Below are 24,194 nucleotides of genomic sequence, written 5' to 3' on the forward strand. Positions count from 1 at the left end.
AATGCTTATTTTGGTAGACAATTGAAATACAATTCTGATACGCTTGAACACTTGGGTGATTATATGGCTAATGTTAGAGGTGAACTTAAACTCATTAGTAAACATGCTTCTATGGTTACCACTCAAGTAGAACAAGTACTTAAGCCTCAAAATGATTTGCTCAATGAAATGAATAGTAAGAAAAATGATTATGCTGTTAGAGTGGCTACTAGAACTGGTAGAATGACTCAGGAACCTTTGTATCCTGAAGGCCACCCTAAGAGAATTGAGCAAGATTCTCAGAGAAATAATATTGATGCACCTAGTCCTTCTAAAAGGAAGAAAAAGAAAAATGATAGGACTTTGCATGCTCCTAGTGAACCTATTGCTGAAACACCTGAGAATCCAAATGATATATCTATTTCTGATGCTGAAACACAATCTGGTAATGAACATGAACCCAATGAAAATGTTCATGATGATGCTCAACCTAGTAATGATAATGATGTAGAAATAGAACCTGCTGTTGATCTTGATAACCCACAATCAAAGAATCAACGTTATGATAAGAGAGACTTTGTTGCTAGGAAACATGGTAAAGAAAGAGAACCATGGGTTCAGAAACCCATGCCTTTTCCCCCCAAACCATCCAAGAAAAAGGATGATGAGGATTTTGAGCGCTTTGCTTAAATGATTAGACCTATCTTTTTGCGTATGCGATTAACTGATATGCTCAAAATAAATCCTTATGCTAAGTATATGAAAGATATTGTTACTAATAAAAGAAAGATACCGGAAGCTGAGATTTCCACCATGCTTGCTAATTATACTTTTAAGGGTGGAATACCAAAGAAACTTGGATATCGAGGAGTACCCACTATACCATGCTCCATTAAAAGAAACTATGTTAAAACTGCTTTATGTGATCTTGGAGCCGGTGTTAGTGTTATGCCTCTTTCTTTATATCGTAGACTTGATTTGAATAAGTTGACACCTACTGAAATATCTTTGCAAATGGCTGATAAATCAACTGCTATACCCGTCGGTATTTGTGAGGATGTGCCTGTTGTAGTTGCAAACGTTACTATTTTAACGGACTTTGTTATCCTTGATATTCCCGAGGACGATAGTATGTCTATTATTCTTGGAAGACCTTTTTTGAATACTGCAGGGGCTGTTATTGATTGCAACAAATGCAATGTCACTTTTCATATTAATGGCAATGAACATATGGTACACTTTCTGAGGAAACAACCTCAAGTTCATAGTATCAACTCCATTGGAAAAATTCCATCGATTATATTTGGAGGTTTTGAATACCCTCTTCCTACTGTCAAGAAGAAATGTGACATTCTTATTATAGGGCATGTGCATATCCCCGTTGAGGTAACATAGTGTTATTCGAAATTTCTCCGGTTCCATGTTATTCGGAATGAGTTTGTTAACAAGACTTGATCAACCTTGTTAGTGGATTCCTTTTGATGAGCATGAGATGGATGAAACTAGAAGGCACAACCTTCTGTACCCTTTCTCTACTTTCTGTTATTTAGTTGAAATAAAGTAAAGATAGTATTTTTCTGTCTGTTTTCTGATTTATCTGTGCAATATAAAAATACCCCGAAAATAAAAGTTCTCCAAATGTCCTGAAAATGGAATGTGATTTTTTCTAGAATTTTTGAGAATATCTGGCACTGAGAACACATCAGGAGGGGCAAGCACCTGGCCACGAGGGTGGAGGGCGCGCCCTACCCCCCAGGGCGCGCCCCCCTGCCTCGTGGGCCCACGGTGGCCGTCCTCCACTTATTCCTGCACCCATACACTTCTTCTTCCTCCCACAAACACCAATATCCAGCTCAAGCACGAGTTCTAGCTCATTTTGCTGCGATTTTCGATCTCCTTGCTCAAAGCACCTCTCACAAAACTGCTTGGGGAGACTGTTCCTTGGTATGTGACTCCTCCATTGGTCCAATTAGTTTTTGTTCTAGTGCTTTATTCATTGCAAATTTGTGCTGCCTAGGTGACCATGTTCTTGAGATTGCATGTCAAATTTATATGGTTCCAAGTAGTTCTAATGCATGATATAGGCTCTAGGCACTTGTAGGAGTAGTTTCTATCAATTTTATTGAGTTTGGTTTACCTTTGTTTGAAGTTACTAAAAATTTCAGAATATTTCAGAAAATAATGAAGAGATTTTTGAGGGGCTCATCGAGCCGAAGCTCGAAGGAAAAGCAAAATGAAGAAGCACAGAGGCCCAAATATAATTTGCCTCGCACCGCGGAGGTCCGGCCGTGTGAATGGCCTTCCGATGATTTCTTGAGAGAAGTCGGGATTTATGATGATTTCTATTCATTGGCTGAGAATGCTGGCCTCACCGACTTCCTCCGTGACCAACTTCATCAGTATCTCTTACTCACTAATACTTTTGTGCAAAAATTCTACTATTTTCCTAAGGAATCACCTCCTTCAGTAGAGTTTCATTTATATGATGTTGTTAAGAAGATGCCATTAGATGAATTTTGCAAGGTTTGCAAAATACCCTTCGAGGGTACCTTAGATGAACCACATCGTAAGGATGTGGACGGGTTTATTGACACCATTACTGTGGGGGGAACCAGGAAGGTTTCCGATGCAAGAATCACTAGCATACATTTTCCTGTTTTACGCTACTTTGATATATTTGCTAGTCGTTTCTTAATTGGTCGCGGAAACTGTGGAAACCTCAGTGTTCCTGATATTATCATTTTGCTCCATGGTTTATATTCCGATAACACTGTTAGTATGGGCGGTATTATTGCTAAACGGTTAAGTTTGAACCGTACAAAGGGCCCCATCTTTGGAGGTATTTATGCTTCACGCCTTGCTGCACATTATAACATACCTATTAGGCACTATGAGAAAGAAGAAAAATTGCTGCCGAATGCTTATTTAGATTATAAGAGTATGGTAGCGCATGATTTCATTGTTAAGAATAGGGAAGGGGAGCTTAAATACAAATTGTTCTTTGATAAACATCACCCTGAGACTATTACCTTGCCTGCTCCCTCCTTGTTTAATTTATCTGAAGGTCCGTATCTCGTTCCGTGGGCGGCCATTCAAGCCTACCGGAAACCTACACCAGCCCCGGAGCCGGAACCACAATTTGAGCCTCCACAACAGTCTGATTACTTTTGGGATCCGGAGATGACTGCCACCCAGTGGCAGTCAGAGTCCTCTTCATCTCAGTACGACCCCAGCTACACCTACAGGTATCCGCCAGGCCATCCTTGACAATGAACCAACTTAGGCCAAAAGCCTAAGCTTGGGGGAGTACGTATTTCCCACCGACATTACATTTATGTTCACACACTCATTGCTAGATGTCGGTGCTCATACTTTTTCACTGTAATATCCATGCTAGTTTATTTTCTTTTTCTTGCTTTCTTCTTGTGTGTTTAATAAACCTTAAGAAAACCAAAAAAATTAGTAGTAACTTTTAGTTAGTTTACTTTACTTGCTGTAGTAGTAATTAAAAGGATAACCCAAAAATATTTCCCGTTCTTCTTTTGCTTGTTGGGAGCTTCCCCGTGTAAATAGTTTTATTTCTTTTCTTTTCTTTGGGGGTCGATAGGAGAAGACCATGATTAAATTGTTGAAGTGGCTCTTATATGCATTATTGTTGATTTAACCAAGAGCCCATATTACCTTTTCTTCTCCTGTTTATTGAATGCTCACAGATTCTAGCTTAGTCCAATGCACGTGCACTCTTATTATTATTCACTTCGTTCGGTCGTGCAAGTGAAAGGCAATTATGACGATATATGATGGATTGACTGAGATGAGAAAAGCTGGTATGAACTCGACCTCTCTTGTTTTTGTAAATATGATTAGTTCATCGTTCCTGATTCAGCTTATTATGAATAAACATGTTTGCAATGACAATTAGAGATCATAGTTGCTCGTGCCATGCTTGATTAGCTATGAGTTATAATGGTTTACCTTGCGTGCCAACCTGCTATTAAAATGGTTGTGATGTGGTATGATGGGGTGGTATCCTCCTTTGAATGATTTAAGTGACTTGACTTGGCACATGTTCATACATGTAGTTGAAAGAAATCAACATAGCCTTCACGATATTTATGTTCATGGTGGATTATATCCTACTCATGCTTGCACTCAATGTTTATTAATTTTAATGCATGTTCATGACTGTTGTCGCTCTCTAGTTGGTCGCTTCCCAGTCTTTTGCTAGCCTTCACTTGTACTAAGCGGGAATACTGCTTGTGCATCCAATCCCTTAAACCCGTTATTCCGTATGAGTCCACTATACCTTCCTATATGCGGTATCTACCTACCGTTCCAAGTAAATTTGTATGTGCCAAACTCTAAACATTCAAATAAACATTCTGTTTTGTATGCTCGAATAGCTCATGTATCAACTAGGGCTGCCCTTATCTTCCATGTTAGGCGGGTTATTCTCAAGAGGAGTGGACTCCGCTCCTCATTCACGAGAAAATGGCTGGTCATCGGGATGCCCAGTCTCATGCTTTATGCAAACTAAATCAAAATAATTGCAAAGAAAACTCCCCCTGGGACTGTTGCTAGTTGGAGACACTCGTTGTTTCGAGCAAGTCATGGATTGATGCTTGTTGGTGGAGGGGGAGTATAAACTTTACCATTCTGTTTGGGAACCGCCTATAATGTGTGTAGCATGGAAGATATCTCCATCTCTTGGTTGTTATGTTAAAAATGAAAGTATGCCGCTCAAAATATTATTTATCTCTATTTCAAAACCGAGCTCTGGCACCTCTACAAATCCCTGCTTCCCTCTGCGAAGGACCTATCTATTTACCTTTATGTTGAGTCATCACCCTCTTATTAAAAAGCACTAGCTGGAGAGCGCAGCTGTCATTTGCATTCATTACTATTAATTTATATTGGGTATGACTATGACTGGATCTCTTTTACCATGAATTACAATGTCTAGTCAGTCCTTCATCTTTAAGGTGCTCTGCATGTATGTTTTGCGGTCTTGGAAAGGGCTAGCGAGATACCATCTTGTTATATCATATTATGATTATTTTGAGAAAGTGTTGTCATCCGAGATTTATTATTATTGCTCGCTAGTTGATTATGCTATTGATATGAGTAAACATGAGACCTGAGAGTTATTGCAAATGTGGTTAGTCATAATCTTTGCTGAAAACTTGAATGCTGGCTTTACATATTTACAACAACAAGAGCAAACAGAGTTTGTAAAAGTTTTTCTTTATCACTTTCAGTTTGTCAACTGAATTGCTTGAGGACAAGCAAAGGTTTAAGCTTGGGGGAGTTGATACGTCTCCGTCGTATCTACTTTTCCAAACACTTTTGCCCTTGTTTTGGACTCTAACTTGCATGATTGGAATGGAACTAACCCGGACTGACGCTGTTTTCAGTAGACTTTCCATGGTGTTATTTATGTGCAGAAATAAAAGTTCTCGGAATGACCTGAAACTCCATGGAACGTCTATTTGGAAATAATAAAAAATCCTTGCAAAAGATGAAGACCAGGGGGCCCACACCCTGTCCACGAGGGTGGGGGGCGCGCCCCCCTACCTCGTGGGCCCCCTGGAGCTCCTCCGACCTCAACTCCAACTCTATATATTTGCTTTCGGGGAGAAAAAAATCAGAGAGAAGAAATCATCGCGTTTTACGATACGGAGCCGCCGCCAAGCCCTAAAACCTCTCGTGAGGGCTGATCTGGAGTCCGTTAAGGGCTCCGGAGAGGGGGATTCGTCGCCATCGTCATCATCAACCATCCTCTATCACCAATTTCATGATGCTCACCATCGTGCATGATTAATTCCGTCGTAGGCTTGCTGGACGGTGATGGGTTGGATGAGATCTATCATGTAATCGAGTTAGTTTTGTTAGGGTTTGATCCCTAGTATCCACTATGTTCTGAGATTGATGTTGCTATGACTTTGCTATGCTTAATGCTTGTCACTAGGGCCCGAGTGCCATGACTTCAGATCTGAACCTATTATGTTTTCATGAATATATGTGAGTTCTTGATCCTATCTTGCAAGTCTATAGTCACCTACTATGTGTTATGATCCGGCAACCCCGAAGTGACAATAATCGGGACCACTCCCGGTGATGACCATAGTTTGAGTAGTTCATGTATTCACTATGTGCTAATGCTTTGTTCCGGTTCTCTATTAAAAGGAGGCCTTAATATCCTTTAGTTTCCATTAGGACCCCGCTGCCACGGGAGGGTAGGAAAAAAGATGCCATGCAAGTTCTTTTCCATAAGCACGTATGACTATATTTGGAATACATGCCTACATTACATTGATGAATTGGAGCTAGTTCTGTGTCACCCTATGTTATGAATGTTACATGATGAACCGCATCCGGCATAATTCACCATCACCGATCCAATGCCTATGAGCTTTTCATATATTGTTCTTCGCTTATTTACTTTTCCATTGCTATTATTACAATCACTACAAAACACCAAAAATATTACTTTTGCTACCATTACCTTTGTTACCGTTACCACTACTATCATATTACTTTGCTACTAAATACCTTGCTGCAGATACTAAGTTATCCAGGTGTGGTTGAATTGACAACTCAACTGCTAATACTTGAGAATATTCTTTGGCTCCCCTTGTGTCGAATCGATAAATTTGGGTTGAATACTCTACCCTCGAAAACTGTTGCGATCCCCTATACTTGTGGGTTATCAAGACGCAAGGGTCCGAGCTTGCGAAGGCCCTCGAAAGCGCACAACATGCCAAGGCCGAAGCCCAAAAGGCCCTCCAGGAAATTGAGGCGGTTAAGAAGATAGCGGCGGGTAAGGCATTCATTATGCAAAGCAAGCATGTGAAGGAAACTTTCTTTTTACTTACCCGAGTTCGGAGCTCTCCAGGAGCGTTCGCAGATCTACCCCGCAGTGTGTTGGATGCCGAGGAGGGGAGCTCGACGGAGAAGTTGTTCTGGTCTCAGTATATTGGGACCGAACACCCAATGCCCCTGAGCGACCAGTTGAAGCAACTGGTCGAGCTTCACAAGGCGGCCGAACAGGCCATGAGGGGTCTTATAGTCCGGATGTGGCCTGGCGAGCCCCTGCCTGGTAGCTACTTCGGTCTGGTGAGGCGACTTGTGAATGTCTGCCCACGGTTTGAAGCCATAAAGCGGTCCGTCTGCATCGAGGGTGCGCGCAGGGCTTTTGCCCGGGCGAAGGTGCACTGGGTGAAGCTGGATGCCGAAAAGCTGGAGAAGGAGGGGCCGCCGGAGGGCAAGGAGCATCGCCACCCCGAAAAGTATTATGACAGTGTCCTGAAGGGTGCTCGCCTTGTGGCGGAGGAATGTGCTAAGGATGTAATATTTGAATAAATGTACTCATGTGATCCTGTAATATGAAGCGAGTTCATTTGCACTATGCAACGCTGGTTAATTTAAAATATTACTTTCTATGCGGCCGTTTATAAAATCTGAGAGTTGGCCAGTCGTCGGCTTCTGCCCCCATGTAACTAGTACTGAGGTGTTCGGGATAAACCTGAGCACTCTTTATCCCAATTTTGGGTCCTTCGAAGGAGGTGTTCAGCACAACGAACCAGGCAATCGGACTATAAAGCTTTATCACTCTCACTTAGCCATAGAAGTCTACAATTTTAAATTTTGGCGAAGCCCCTAGTGTTCGGAAGGCCGAATTTGGGGCGCGATATATGCCTAAGTCGGGCAAGGCCGACTCCTCGCCCGAAGCGGAAAAAGTCTTTAAGGACTTGAGACCTCTCGAACAGCGACCAGCTCTCGCCTTATCATGACAGTCAGTTTTCGGCTTTCTCTACTGAGGTGCTCGTCCGGAAGAACCGGGACACAATCGCAGTAGTTCTCCCAGTGCTACCTTAGCCGATATTGCGGAACGTAAGGTACCAAAACATGGGAGCCGGGCAAACCCAACTATTGACCCAAGACATGATTCGGAGCTGATGCATATAATGCTATAAGTTTGGGGTGTCGCACTATCGAAAGTGCTCGGACTTCTCACGCCGTATTTATGGGGTATACTAAAGCCCCTGGCGCACTGGTCGTACTAGAATGTACGGGTGCAATTTGTCGTAAATAAGCAGACAAGGAGAAAAAAGAAATTCAATAATAGGCTAACGCTATACATAGTTGTTTAAATAATACGTCAAAGCGTACGTATACAAGTAGTGCAATAAGCAAAAAATAGAACTATTTGACATGTCCTATCCAAGGGCAAGCTGCATATGGGTATGTAAAAACAGGTACATCGATCGTTATCAGAGACCACCTGGGATTTCCCTTGTGCGTCAGAGCTTCTTGCTTCCTTGGTATTTCCTTCCCGTAATGCATCCAGCAATCAGACTGCCGAAAAGGGCTTCCAGAGAGTAAGGTCCTGAAAGAGAGAAACTGATAAAGGTATACAGCCCCTGGGGCGGTTGAGCCGCATTGTGGGACGTGTCCTTGCCGTGCCTCCGCCTATGCCCATGGTATTTTTAGTGCGTAATTATGTACGCGCGGCACAGATTTCGTCGCTTGACTGGGACTAGGACGGAGGCCGAATTGCTAGGCAAGCTCCGAACGTGCCAGGCGATCCTGTTGCAGGTTACTCCGGACTCGCTTGAAGGTGTCCGGGGGCTTTATCGCCGAATTGGCGGTTTGCCTTAAAAGGCTGCTTTGTGCTTCTGCTGCGAGGGCCGCAGTGTGCTCCTCCGTGCGGAGCGAGCATTCTGTGTTTCCATTGACTGTTATAACCCCGCGAGGTCCTGGCATTTTGAGCTTGAGGTATGCATAATGCGGTACTGCATTGAATCTGACCGCTCCGGTTCATCCGAGCAGTGCGTGATAGCCACTGCGGAACGGGACGATATCGAAGATTAACTCCTCGCTTCGGAAGTTGTCCGGAGATTCGAAGACCACTTCCAGTGTGATCGATCCCGTGCAACGGGCCTCTACACCTGGGATGACACCTATAAAGGTGGTTTTAGTGGGTTTGATCCTCGAGGGGTCTATACCCATTTTGCGCACTGTATCCTGATAAAGCAGGTTCAGGCTGCTGCCACCGTCCATAAGGACTCAGGTGAGGTGAAATCCGTCAATGATGGGATCAAGGACCAATGTGGCAGAACCGCCATGACGGATACTAGTGGGGTGGTCCCTACGATCGAAAGTGATCGGACAAGAAGACCATGGGTTGAACTTTGGGGCGACTGGCTCCATCGCATAGACGTCCCTTAGTGCACGCTTCCGTTCCCTCTTGGGAATATGGGTTGCGTATATCATGTTCACCGTTTTCACTTGGGGAGGAAATTTCTTCTGTCCTCCTGTGTTCGGCGGCTGGGACTCCTCCTCATCGTCGCTATGTAGCCCCTTTTCCTTGTTTTCGGTGTTCAACTTGCCAGCCTGCTTGAACACCCAGCATTCTCTGTTGGTGTGATTGGCTGGCCTATCGGGGGTGCCGTGAATTTGACACGAGCGATCGAGTATGCGGTCCAAATTGGACGGGCCCGGGTTGCTTCTTTTGAACGGCTTCTTCCGCTGACCGGATTTAGAGCCACTGAATCCGGCATTGACTGTCGTGTCTTCGGCGTTGTCACCATTGTTGCGGCGCTTGTGTCTGTTGCGGCGCTTGTGTCTGTTGCGACGTGGTATGCCGTTACTATCTTTGGTATCTGAATTGCCGTGACTTCTTGATGTGTTGTTGCTGCAAGCCAGCCAGCTATCCTCGCCCGCGCAAAAGCGGGTCATGAGTGTCGTGAGGGCTGCCATAGACTTCGGCTTCTCCTGGCCGAGGTGCCGGGCGAGCCACTCGTCACGGATGTTATGCTTAAATGCCGCTGAGGCCTCTGCATCCGGGCAGTCGACAATTTGGTTCTTCTTAGTTAGGAACCGGGTCCAGAATTTCCTGGCCGATTCCCCTGGCTGCTGAGTTACTTGGCTCAAGTAATCAGCATCCGGTGGTCGCACATAAGTGCTCTGGAAGTTGTCAAGGAATGCATCTTCCAAATCCTCCCAACTGCCAATGGAGTTTGCTGGCAAGCTATTCAGCCAATGCCGAGCTGGTCCTTTGAGTTTTAGTGGGTGGTACTTGATGGCATGTAGATCATCACCGCGAGCCATGTGGATGTGGAGGAGGAAATCCTCGATCCATACCGCGGGGTCTGTTGTACCATCATATGATACAATGTTTACGGGTTTAAAACCCTCTGGGAATTCATGATCCATTACTTCATCTGTGAAGCATCGGGGGTGTGCGGCGCCTCTGTGCCGGGCTATATCACGACGCAGTTCATACGAGTCTTGTCTGTTGTATTCGGCCTGGCCGGATTTGTTTTTAGTGTATCCGGCGTGACGATCATCGTCACGCGTTGGGGCGCGACCGTGATCCATAGATCAATCTTGTATGTCCTGCTTTGTTTTCCAATACGTCTCGCAGGTCCCGCGTGTTGCCCCGGGCCTTGGTGTTTTTGTTTGAATGGCGGCGGGGTGCGGGCTGGACTTCGGGCTGATATGCCCCTCTGTCTTGGCCACGAGGTGGCCGATCAGCCGCATCATACGCTGGTGATGTAGGTTTTAATGCTTCCTCCTCGAGTTGGGGTAGCAACCTGCGCTTTGGGTAACTCTTGGTTGGGCGCTTGAGTTCGTATTCCTCGGCCGCCAGGTCTTCAGTCCATCTATCCGCTAGCAGATCTTGATCAGCTCGAAGCTGTTGTTGCTTTTTCTTTGGGCTGTTTGCTATGGCTATAAGCCGGCGCTTGAAGCGCTCCTGCTCGACGGGATCCTCAGGCACGATAAATTCTTCATCGCCAAGGCTCACCTCGTCTTTGGAGAGAGGCATGTAATTGTCATCCTCTGATTCTCCGTCTGCTGCCTGTTCCGGAGGGCTAGCTTGTTCATCCTCCCGCTCGAGGTCTGGCTGGAGGGGATTGTCGTCGTCTTCGGCACTATCCGGAGCGTTATTGTCTCTTGTGCCGGTATCGCTACTTTTGCTATGGCGGGACTTAGAGCGGCGCCGCTGACGTCGGTGCTTGGATTGCTTCTTGGAGGGATTATCCTCCGTTGCCTTATCGCCATTGCCTTCTTTAGGGGTGTCCACCATGTATATATCATATGATGAGGTGGCAGCCTAGCGCCCTGTGGGCGGTGGTTCCTGTTCGTCTCCTGCATCGTCGTCCATACCGTCGATGTCTTCGGAGCCGAAATCGAGCATGTCGGTTAAATCGTCGATAGTGGCTACTAAGTGGGTGGTGGGTGGGCAGCGAATTCCTTCATCGTCCGCATCCCATTCTAGCCGGACATAGTTCGGCCAAGGGTCTCCTCACAAGGAGAGAGACCTCAATGAGTTTAGCACGTCGCCCAGTGGTGAGTGCTGAAAGATATCCGCGGAGGAAAACTCCAAGATCGGTGCCCAATCAGATTCAACAGGCACGGGCGCAGGCGGTTCAGAGCCCGTGGCCGGGAACGAATAATCCGGGTGTCCGGCAACACGGGTCTCATAGGAAGTGAAGTCAGCATTCGGCTCTATCGCCGCTGAGTGCGCGGCCTTCATGGCGGGGTCCATCAACCCGTCCTCGGACGGCGCAATCTGCTCCGGATTGAGGGCCGGAGTAGTTGCAGGTGTGATCTCCCGAACACTGTCCAACGGCAGAGCTAAGTCATGCCCGTCGTGACTGTGCGGCGCACCTGACATGGGCTTGAATCCATCGAAGATCAAGTCTCCGCGGATGTCGGCAGTATAGTTCAAGTTTCCCAACCTGACCTGATGGCCAGGGGCGTAGCTTTCGATCTGCTCCAGATGGCCGAGCGAGTTGGCCCGCAGTACGAAGCCGCCGAATACGAAGATCTGTCCGGGGAGGAAAACCTCGCCTCGGATCGCATCGTTGCCGATGATCGAAGGGGCCATCAAGCCTTATGGTGACGGCACAGTGGAACTCTCAATGAAAGCACCAATGTCGGTGTCAAAACCGGCGGATCTCGGGTAGGGGGTCCCGAACTATGCGTCTAAGGCGGATGGTAACAGGAGGCGGGGGACACGATGTTTCCCCAGGTTCGGGCCCTCTCGATGGAGGTAATACCCTACTTCCTGCTTGATTGATCTTGATGATATGAGTATTACAAGAGTTGGTCTACCACGAGATCGTAGAGGCTAAACCCTAGAAGCTAGCCTATGGTATGATTGTCGTTGTCCTACGGACTAAACCCTCCGGTTTATATAGACACCAGAGGGGGCTAGGGTTACACAGAGTCGGTTACAAGGGAGGAGATCTACATATCCGTATTGCCAAGCTTGCCTTCCACGCCAAGGAGAGTCCCACCCGGACACGGGACGAAGTCTTCAATCTTGTATCTTCATAGTCCAGCAGTCCGGCCAAAGGATATAGTCCGGCTGTCTGAGGACCCCCTAATCCAGGACTCCCTCAACCCACCCCGCCCTGTTTTTTAAAAAAAGAGAAAAATTAGTTAATTAATTTAACTAGAATAATTAGTTTAACCTAAGCCCCCAATGACAGGTGAGTCCCAAGCGTCAGTTTGACCAGTCAACTGGCTGGTTGACTGCTGACGTCATGATGATGTCATGTTGCTACAATAACTCCTTTTAGATTTAATAATAATTTTAGAAATTGATTAAAACTATAGAAAATCATATAAAATAAATGGTAGCTCGGATGAAAAAGTTTTATGCATGAAAGTTGCTCAGAACGACGAGACGAATCCGGATACGTGATCCGTTTGTCTGCCACACGTCCCTAGCATAGCCAACCTGCAACCGCCCCCCTCCGGTTCGTCTGTCCGAAAATGCCAAACTTCGGGAAAGCATTCCCGGATGTTATCCCCCTTCGCCGGTATCGTGTAGCACCGCGTTAGAACACGTCTAGCTCTGTCTGTTGTCCTGCTATGCTCTTGCTTGCTATGTATTTACTGTTTCTTCCCCCTCTTCTCTCCGGCAGACCCCAAGACCGCTGCCGCTGTGATCGACTACGTCGACGACGACCCCTCTCCCCTTTCAGTGGAGCTTCCAGGCAAGCCCCCCCCCCTTTGATCATCTCGATATCGCCCATTCCATTCTCTCATGCTTGCATTAGATTTTGCTACTGTAATTGATTGCTCCTATTCTGATGCATAGCCTGCTTTTGTACCTGCTATTGTTACCTACCTGCTTATCCTAAACTGCTTTGTATAGGTTGGTTAGTGATCCATCACTGACCCCCACCTTGTCCTTGTTGCCCCTGCTTCATCATCGATAACTCGATCAACGTGATCGACGACCAGAGCCCGACACCTCACATCAGATCATGCCCCTTTTGTTGCTCGACACTGCAGAGCTACCATCGAGTGCCGAGGGTGATCCCTCATAACGCACTCCTGATGATAATTTTGTAGTGTAGCTATTCGGTCATGGTCATCGAGGGTGATTTCCTCTTTCACCATTCCCGATACAGCTCTGTCGTTCAACACCTCAAGTGTGAACCTCGAGGGTGGTCCCTCTTACGTTCACCTTGATGATTACATTGAGTGGAATCCACCGGGGGTGATTCCTCGGGTTTTCCCCTTGATGTCTAGACACACGGTTACCTTGACTTTACTTGAGACCCTTGGGAAAGTCGGGAGGGCCCGGAGAGCACCCGTAAGATGGTTGCGAGGCACGGCCGGGCCGGCAGGCCGCCCTTGAGTGGGCTGGGCTAGCCCTTGCCGTATTTCCTCGAGACGGGGCGACGGGGTCACATTATCGTGAGTCTCTGCTCGTCTACGCAAGCTAATAATACACTATGGTTTGGGTATTTGTTCTGAGTTGGCCTTTGGCCTTTACGCACTAACCACCACGCGAGAATAGTTATGGGCCTCGACGTCGCAGTATCAGCCGAAGCTTTATCAGACGTCCAGTTCAGCATGGTGGCATGGCTGGGCCGGCACCATCCTGTAGTGGTGGAGCCTGGACCCGCCCTGCACGCAACGACCCGGAGTGCACCGGGCGAGGGGCCCAAGACCCCGGAGTGCTTAGGATGTAGACTGGCGGGGACCTCTCTACTAAGCCTAGGTAGGGCTACGACGTGTTGATCTTCCGAGGACGGGCATTGACCCAGAAAAGTGTGTCTGGCCAGAGTAATCAAGCGTGTTGGAAAACGTGGTGCACCCCTGCAGGGAAGATTATCTATTAATAGCCGTGTCCACGGTAACGGACGTTCAGACTTATATCCTGGTCTTTTACAACTATAAATGGATACTTGAGATATGTGGCTTCGGGATTGCTTTCTCGCAGGGAGTCGAGGAAGGATCTCTGGGCATTAATGTTACAACATGTTTGATAAATATAAACTGCTATTATTTACTCTTCTACATGCTGCAAGATGCTTGGAGCTGCTTGAAGATGCTAGTCTCCGATAGGCTAGGCCTTCCCCCCCCTATTCTGGCATTCTGTAGTTCAGTCCACAGATACAACCCCTCCTTTGATACTAATGCATACTTAGTATAGATCTAATGCTTGCGAGTACTTTGGATGAGTACTCACGGTTGCTTTGCTACCCCTTTCCCCCCTTCTTTCTTCTTTCCGGGGTATGCAACCAGATGGTGGATCCCAAGAGCTAGATGCCACCCTGTCGCCTACTACTACTTGGAGACCGCCGACGACCAGGAGTAGTTAGGAGGTCCCAGGTAGGAGGCCTTGCCTCTTCGACCGTTGTTGCTTTTGTGTTTGCCTTCTTAAGGCAGCCTTGTTTAACTTGATGTCTGTACTCAGATATTGTTGCTTCCGCTGACGCTTGTGTATCGAGCTTGTATTCAAGCCCTCGAGGCCCCTGGCTTGTAATATGAAGCTTGTATTATTTTTAATTTGTGTCTAGAGTTGTGTTGTGATATCTTCCCCTAAGTCCCTGATCTTGATCGTACACATTTGTGTGTATGATTAGTACAAGGTCGAATCGGGGGCGTCACAACAACCACTGCCAGCCATTTGGCTCTTCTTCATGCCAGCTCACGTGGTGACCATGGGGCGGACGTGCCAAACCGACGCGCTCTGGAAACCGCGACGCTGTGCTCATCTGTTCTCCCCTCATCTCGACCCGCAGCCTTGTGCAGTAGCCTCCTCGTGATCGACTGCGTCGCCCTGAGCCCTTGCCCCCTCCGTATTCTCCCCCGATGAGCCGTCCCTGTCGCCGAACAGTGAGCGCCCATGGGAGCGTTGTAGCCGACCGACTCTGTCCGCGCCTCGGCCGCTTCCTCTCCGTGCTCCCTTGGTCGCCTCTGCCCTCGTGAGCTCTCCCCTATGCCTTCCCCGTCGCCTACCTTTGAGCTCATGCGCGTGCACACGCGTCCGCGGCACCGGACATGCGTCCGCGGCACCGGACATGCGTCCGCGGCGACACACGCTCGGCCTCCTCCCCCTTTGCCTATTTAAGGCCACCCCGAGCGCGTTTCTCTTCACCACTCGACCTCACGCACTCCTAGCTGCCTCCCCGACCACCCAAACGAGTTCAAAGAGCTCTCTGGTTCCCTCCATGGCTGCCGACTCCGCATGGGTCTCGGCCTAAATTCACTCAATGCCGAGCCCATCCCTCCTTCCTATCCACCTCCAGAAGCCCTCCACCAATCCCGTAGCCACCCCAGCATCTTTTCGCCTCCTCCGGTGGCCTCTGGCCGCGGACTCTGCAACGGCCGGAGACGTCGTCCGTCCCAGGCCGAGGTGTGCCTGTCTCCTTCATCTTTGAAGCTCGTGAACACCATGGATGGATGCGCCGCTCCTCCCTGAGCACGCCGGTGGGCAGAACTCCGCGAGAGGTGGCGGGAGCCACCGGTGGTCGTCGTCGGGGCGGCCGGCCTCGTCTCTGCCTCAGCGTGTCGTCGGGGGAAGAAGAAGGAGGTGCGGGAGGAGAGAGAGAACGCGGTGGGACCCGCCTATAAGAGACCCAACTGGTCGGCCCCGCCCACGCTGACGTGGATAAGTGGAAGCGCATTCGCGCGAATGCGTTTTCCCTTTCCGAAGGCGTATTTCCTTGCGGCTTCGGCGAGGAATGCGCTTTCCTCTCTAGAAAGCGTATTTTCTCAAAACCGCTTCTGCCGTATCCACTCAGGGACTTGTTTGTGATGATATTTTTGCATAAAAGTCCCCGATCTTCATCTCTTCACAACTTTTTACCCGTAACTCCGATTGAGGTGAATCCAACGCCCACATCTTCGTCTCTTCGAGCCCAAACTTTTGGTATCATTTTCACTATGGTTTGACATACTGGAAACGACCATCTTACCCTTGCCCCTAATCAGACCCCTCCGAGAGAGATTCTTTTTCGGCGAATCTTTCGCGGCTTCACCGCACCTCTTCCCGAAGCCTTCTTCATCCCTAGGCAAGCCACAACCACCATTTGCACGATAGCCATGCAAAAGCATTGGTTTTCAACTTGAATCTTTAATAACTGTCTAATTGTTTTGCTACTATTGTTGTTATTTCGGTTATGCTTACGGATCGGTGGTTACCGTCCTGCCATGTTTTCTTGCACTTTGTTATTATGTTCTACCTGCTAGTATTACTTTAATATGTCATTATTGATAGTAGTACATGTGGATGTTGGTGATGGTCTTCGGTGCAAGACTATCGTCTGTTCCGAGTACCGTTGTTATGCAAGTTCCTTTGCATCTAGTTGGTTAAAAGTTTGCATGGTAGTTTTATCGTTATGTTTTTGCATGATGTTTATTGTTGATGCTAGTGGTCATGTTATGCTTTGAGTAGTGTTATACTTGTGATATTCATGCTTGTCATTATGCCATGCTCAGTTGGATATGATTCATTGTTGATATGGTTGGTAGTTATGTTGCACCCCCATGCTTATGTTGATATCATGCTCATCCATTATAATTGCATCATGTTATTTTGTCATGACTCAGCATATTGCATTCAAGTTTAACCGGATTAAATTGAACTTGAACAACTGTTGGCTGAGTCATGGTGCCACCATATCGAGCTGACCAGTGCAACCACGCTTACCTTTGTCGGGAGGTCCTAGCTGGGTCTATTGTCATGCCTCTCGCCGGTGCCTCCAACGAGGGAAGGTTATGCGCGGGCGCTACCCTGATCAGGTAGGACGGCATAAGCCTTGTGTGCCCGTTGTTGAGTATGGATCCTTGTCCCCGTTTGGGACCGTTTTGCCACGACGGTGGCCGTTGGTGCCTTTGGTAGGCACGGGGCCACCAGGACTTAGCCCAAAGGGGAGTTGGTCGGAGTGGCCGGGAGAGTTTCATGGCAGTAGATCGGTTTTGTCGGAACGTCGTTGGTCCACCCGAATGGGAGTGCGAGGCCATGGGTTCCGTGGTGTGGGTACATTGTACTAACCTCTGCAGAGTGTGTGTTAAATCTATCGATAGTCGTGCCCGTGGATAAGGGCCCAGTTCGCAGTCGGTCACACTATGGGTCAACAGTAATAATAATAATAATAATTTGATTAATAACAACCCCGGTTTGATGATGAAAGAAGTTGGTTGATATCTATGTGATCGTGAGAGGATCACTGTGGTATCGTGGATACCAATGGATATTTGTGGTGTTATGCAAGAGTCAAGGGCAAAGGTCAAGCTCGTTGTGGTCATGAATGATTACTACGGTATTGTTAATACCAAGCTTGATTGGATCCTGAGATGATCGTGTGATGTCCGTGATGGTAAGTTTGTGCAGGTGATGGTTGCGAGGTAACTCGAGCAGAGTAAGTTGGTGCATGATAGCGTCATCATGTTGCATGCTAGTATTATCGTGTTCATATGTTCATGCCATGCTCATATTGTTCTAGTTGTATCATGTTGTACATGCCATGTTATTCTGATAGTATCGTGTTCATCATTGCTTAAAAATCTGTAATTGCCATGTTGTTGTCTGTCTTGATTGCTTTGGTTGTTGTGAGCTTGCAAGTACATTCAATGTACTGACCTGGCGTGTCATGCCAGTTTGCAGGTCATGCCGGATTTGATTGCTTGTTTGCCGTGGATTCCTTGTTTGCGAGCTAGGATAAGCGTTCCAGCCAGAGTCCCTGCGGAGTGGAGTTCATCACCGTCGTCGTTGTTCCGTTGCTAGAGTTATTCCGCTATGTCGTGTTGTCCTCTGCTTACATGGAGCAACCGTGGCACGCGTAGTGTTGCCATGCCGATGTAACCCCCCTTGTACCCATATAGCTTGTAATAAAGAGCTGATTTGTTCTATGCTAAGCAGTGTCGTATTCCATAAGACTTCTCCTCAATCTCTGGGCTGGAATATGGGGCGTTCCGGTTTCTCTGAGCCGGGGTGCCACAACAATTTCCTGAACAAATTTTAGGAGAACACAGAAGGACAGAAAATAGTATCCTATCTACTTGTTTCACCTAAGATGGCATACTTGTATATAACATTAAAATGGAAGCTATGGTTAGCTCCTCTTATGACTCAAAATATCAAGATTCATTAGTCATCGGAGAGGATGAAACCATGACCATTACATTAGTTTCTGTTTTCAAGTTCATATGTGCCTGCTACTGCTTTTCACAAAACAATTCGACGTGCTACCAACTCATAAAACCTATAGCTTAATTAGCATCGGTTGTAGTACAAGTAAACAGTTACTTAACTAGATTAACACATAAACTTTAAACGGACAAAAGTACCAAACTGAATAAATTGAAAGTTAAACAAATTTTCACATGGAGGCTGGAAAATATGCCATTCTCAGATCTTGATCAAAACCGAAGAATTGGTATTCACCATATTTATCATATATAAGAACTGATCGGATACTACAAAGTAAGATTTGATCTGCTCACCTTGGGGCAGCAATCCACAACACATGCGCATAAGGAAGAACACAGGGAGATCTACCCGAACATGATCTTCAATATTTTGAGCTGCTGGAGTAGAGAGGGTGAGCGAAGAGTGGCCGAGGAGGAAGCATATATACATGCATCAGTTGGAAACTGAAGTGTGCAAACGAGAGGTCGCCCCGAGACATGAATGCCTGATTCAAAACTGAATTATGATTGTGTTAATTAAGGCTGGGTGGAGCAGTTTCCAGGATATAATGCGCCATAATCGCCCGAGTCCCCCACACCTCCATACCTTGCAGACGGATCGGCCGACGGCTGGATCAACCGGTCCTCGGTTCACCCGCATCAGGCGTTTCTGCTCTATCCCCTCATGCTAGATTCGCTCACGCGTCGGCACGATCCCACCGTAGGTCGCCTGCTTTGCCTGAATCGAGCGGCCGCCGCATCCGCTCTCGTTCGACCGCCTGTCGCGTCCTCTCAACTGCCCTTGATTCGTTCTTGTGTGGAGCGGGTTTTTTTTTCTTTTACGGAAAGAGGTGCGCTTGTAGGAGAGGGCCTTCGCTGCGTTGGGCCGAGCAGGAAAATATGGCCCAATTAACAACAGTGCTCCAAAATATCTGCCCTTGCGACGATAGGCCCAGTTCGCGGCCAACATGGTGTTAAGTTTAGATCGGACGGCCAGGACGTTTAACAAACGAAATCAAACGGCCAGAAATGCCTAATTCGTGAGAGGGCATGGATTAGGCTCAGTTTTACTGTACTTAACTCGTGCTGTTATTTTATCATACTTGGATGTTTTACAATAATTTTATAGCAACTTTATATCATTTTTTGGGACTAACCTATTGACCCAGCACCAGTGCAAGTTGCTGTTTTTTGCTTGTTTTTTACATCGCAGGAAATCAATACCAAACGGAGTCCAAATGCAACGAAACTTCACGAAGATTTTTTATGGACCAGAAGACCAACAGTGGGCCAAAGAAGCACCTGGGGGGTGCCCCGAGCGGGGCACAACCCACCTCAGGCGCTCCCAGGTGGGTTGTGCCCACCTCGGTGGCCTCTTGCACCCCCTCTTTACCCTATAAATTCACAAATATTCCAAAACCCATCAGGGTTAACCTAGATCAGAAGTTCCGCCGCCGCAAGGCTCTGTAGCCACCGAAAACAAATCTAGACCCTTTCCGGCACCCTGCCGGAGGGGGGAATCATCTCCGGTGGCCATCTTCATCATCCCGGCGGCCACCACGATGAGGAGGGAGTAGTCCACCCTCGGGGCTGAGGGTTTGTACCAATAGCTATGTGTTTAATCTCTCTCTCCCGTGATCTGTATCATGGGCTTTGTTAATATTGATGGATCATATGATGTTTCTCCCCTCTATACTCTTGTTGTGATGAATTGAATCTTTACCCTTTGAAGTTTTGTCTTGTTAGATTGAATATTCAGATATGAGAACACATGATGTATGTCTTGCGGTATGAATACTTGAGGTGACAATGGGGTATCTTATTGATTCACTTGATATATGTTTTGGCATTCAACTCGCGGATTCCCGAGGTGACATTGGGGTAATCTATGCATAGGGTTTGATGCACGTTTTTATTATCTTTTCTCCGATAGAAACTTTGGGGTCTCTCTGTAGTTCTTTGTGTGGATTGAGTATTATGAATATGAATTTGCTTTGGTGTTATTTTAGTACGAACTCTTGATTAGATCGATCGGAAAGAATAGCTTGCGTTATTTTAGTACGAACTCTAGGATAGATCGATCAGAAAGAATAGCTTTGAGGTGGTTTCGTACCCTACAAACAATTTCTATCTTTTGTTCTCCGCTAATAGGAACTCAGGAGTGATTCTTTATTGCACTTTGAGGGATAATCATATGATCCAACTATGTTAGCATTGTTGAGAGGTTGCACTAGTGAAAGTACGGACCCTAGGCCTTGTTTTCAAGCATTGCAATACCGTTTTTGTGCTCGTTTACTATTTGCTACCTTGCTGTTTTTATTTATTCATATTATAAAAATATATTTCTACCATCAATATTACACTTATATCACCATCTCTTCGCCGAACTAGTGCACCTATACAATTTGCCATTGTATTGGGTGTGTTGGGGACACAAGAGATTTCTTGTATTTGGTTGCAGGGTCGTTTGAGAGAGACCATCTTCATCCTACACCTCACACGGATTGATAAACCTTAGGCCATCCACTTAAGGGGAAATTGCTACTGTCCTACAAAACTCTGCGCTTGGAGGCCGAACACGTGTCTACAAGAATAAAGTTGCATACTAGACATCATGTTGTCACAAAAGATTTTCATTGGACCCGATGCACTGCGTATTACACCAGACTCCTTCATCCAGACTCCTTCATGTGCTGCTTCTGAAGCAGCTAAGTACTCCGCTTCACACGTAGATCCCGCCACGACGCTCTGCATGGAACTGCACCAACTGTGAGCTCCACCATTCAATATAAATATGTATCCGGCTTGTGACTTAGAGTCATCTAGATCAGTGTCGAAGCTAGCATCGACGTAACCATTTACGACGAGCTCTTTGTCACCTTCATAAACGAGAAACATATCCATGGTCCTTTTCAGGTACTTCAGGATGTTCTTGACCGTTGTCCAGTGATCCACTCCTGGATTACTTTGTTACCTCCCTGCCAAACTTATGGCAAGGCACACATCAGGTCTGGTACACAGCTTAGCATACATGATAGAACCTATGGCTGAGGCATAGGGAATGACTTTCATTTTCTCTTATCTTCTGCAGTGGTCGGGTTTGGAGTCTGACTCAACTTCACACCTTGTAACACAGGAAAGAACCCTTTCATTGACTGGTCCATTTTGAACTTCTTCAAAACTTGTCAAGGTATCTGCTTTGTGAAAGTCCTATTAAGCGTCTTGATCTATCCCTATAGATCTTGATGCCCAATATATAAGCAGCTTCACCGAGGTCTTTCATTGAAAAATTCTTATTCAAGTATCCTTTTATGCTATCCAGAAATTCTATATCATTTCCAATCAATAATATGTCATCCACATACAATATCAGAAATGCTACAGAGCTCCCACTCACTTTCTTGTAAATACAGGCTTCACCGTAAGTCTGTATAAAACCATATGCTTTGATCACCTCATCAAAGCGTATATTCCAACTCTGAGATGCTTGCACCAGTCCATAGATGGATCGCTGGAGCTTGCATACTTTGTCAGCACCTTTAGGATCGACAAAACCTTCTGGTTGCATCATATACAACTCTTCTTTAAGAAATCCATTAAGGAATGTAGTTTTGACGTCCATTTGCCAGATTTCATAATCATAAAATGCGGCAATTGCTAACATGATTTGGACAGACTTAAGCATCGCTACGGGTGAGAAAGTCTCACCATAGTCAACTCCTTGAACTTGTCAAAAACCTTTTGCGACAAGTCGAGCTTTGTATACAGTAACATTACCATCAGCGTCAGTCTTCTTCTTGAAGATCCATTTATTCTCTATGGCTTGCCGATCATCGGGAAAGTCCACCAAAGTCCATACTTTGTTCTCATACATGGATCCTATCTCAGATTTCATTGCCTCAAGCCATCTGTCGGAATCTGGGCTCATCATAGCTTCTTCATAGTTCGTAGGTTCGCCTTGGTCTAATAACATGACTTCCAGAACAGGATTACCGTACCACTCTGGTGCGGGTCGTGCTCTGGTCGACCTACGAGCTTCAGTAGTAACTTGATCTGAAGTTTCATGATCATTTTCATTTGCTTCCTCTCTAGTTAGTGTAGATATCACGGGAACGGTTTTCTATGATGTGCTACTTTCCAATTCGAGAGAAGGTACAATTACCTCATCAAGTTCTACTTTCCTCTCACTCACTTCTTTCGAGAGAAACTCCTTCTCTAGAAAGGACCCATTCTTAGCAACAAATATCTTACCTTCGGATATGTGGTAGAAGGTGTACCCAATAGTTTCATTAGGGTATCCTATGAAGACGCACTTCTCTGATTTAGGTTCAAGCTTATCAGGCTGAAGCCTTTTGACATAAGCGTCGCATCCCCAAACTTCAAGAAACGACAACTTAGGTTTCTTGCCAAACCACGATTCATACGGTGTCATCTCAATGGATTTAGACGGTGCCCTATTTAACGTGAATGCGGCTATCTCTAATACATAAACCCAAAACGATAGTGATAAATCGGTAAGAGACATCATAGAACGCACCATATCCAATAAAGTACGGCTACGACGTTCGGACACACCATTTCACTGTGGTGTTCCAGGAGGCGTGAGTTGTGAAACAATTCCACATCGCTTTAAATGAAGGCCAAACTCGTAACTCAAATATTTGCCTCCGTCATCAGATCATAGAAACTTTAATTTCTTGTTACGATGATTCTCCACTTCACTCTGAAATTCTTTGAACTTTTCAAATGTTTCAGACGTGTGTTTCATCAAGTAGATATACCCATACCTACTCAAATCATCTGTGAAGGTCAGAAAATAACGATACCCGCCGCGTGCTTCAACACTCATCAGACCGCATACATCGGTATGTATTATTTCCAATAAGTCATTAGCTCGCTCCATTGTTCCGGAGAACGGAGTTTTAGTCATCTTGCCCATGAGGCATGGTTCGCAAGTATCAAATGATTCATAATCAAGTGATTCCAAAAGCCCATCTGCATGGAGTTTCTTCATGCGCTTTACACCAATATGACCTAAATGGCAGTGCCACAAGTATGTTGCACTATCATTATCAACTTTGCATCTTTTGGCATCAATATGATGAATATGTGTATCACTACGATGGATATTCAACAAGAATAGACCATTCATCGAGGGTGCATGACCATAAAAGATATTATTCATATAAATAGAACAACCATTATTCTCTGACTTAAATGAATAACCGTCTCGCAATAAACAAGATCCAGATATAATGTTCATGCTCAATGCTGGCACCAAATAACAATTATTGAGGTCTAAAACTAATCCCGAAGGTAGATGTAGAGGTAGCGTGTCGACGGCGATCACATCGACCTTGGAACCATTCCCGACGCGTGTCGTCACCTTGTCCTTAGCTAATCTTCGTTTATTCAGCAGCACCTATTTCGAGTTACAAATATGAGCAACCGAATCAGTATCAAATACCCAGGCGCTACTACGAGCATTAGAAAGGTACACATCAATAACATGTATATCAAATATACCTTTGTTCACTTTGCCATCCTTCTTATCCGCCAAGTATTTGGCGCAGTTCCGCTTCCAGTGACCATTCCCTTTGAAGTAGAAGCACTTAGTTTCAGGCTTGGGTCCATCTTTGGGCTTCTTCCCGGGAGTGTCAACTTGCTTGCCATTCTTCTTGAAGTTCCCTTTATTTCCCTTGCCCTTTTTCTTGAAACTAGTGGTCTTGTTAACCATCAACACTTGATGCTCCTTCTTGATTTCTACC

The sequence above is a fragment of the Triticum aestivum genome, chromosome 1D (genome assembly GCF_018294505.1).
Source record: "Triticum aestivum cultivar Chinese Spring chromosome 1D, IWGSC CS RefSeq v2.1, whole genome shotgun sequence".
NCBI classification, from domain to species: Eukaryota; Viridiplantae; Streptophyta; class Magnoliopsida; order Poales; family Poaceae; genus Triticum; species Triticum aestivum.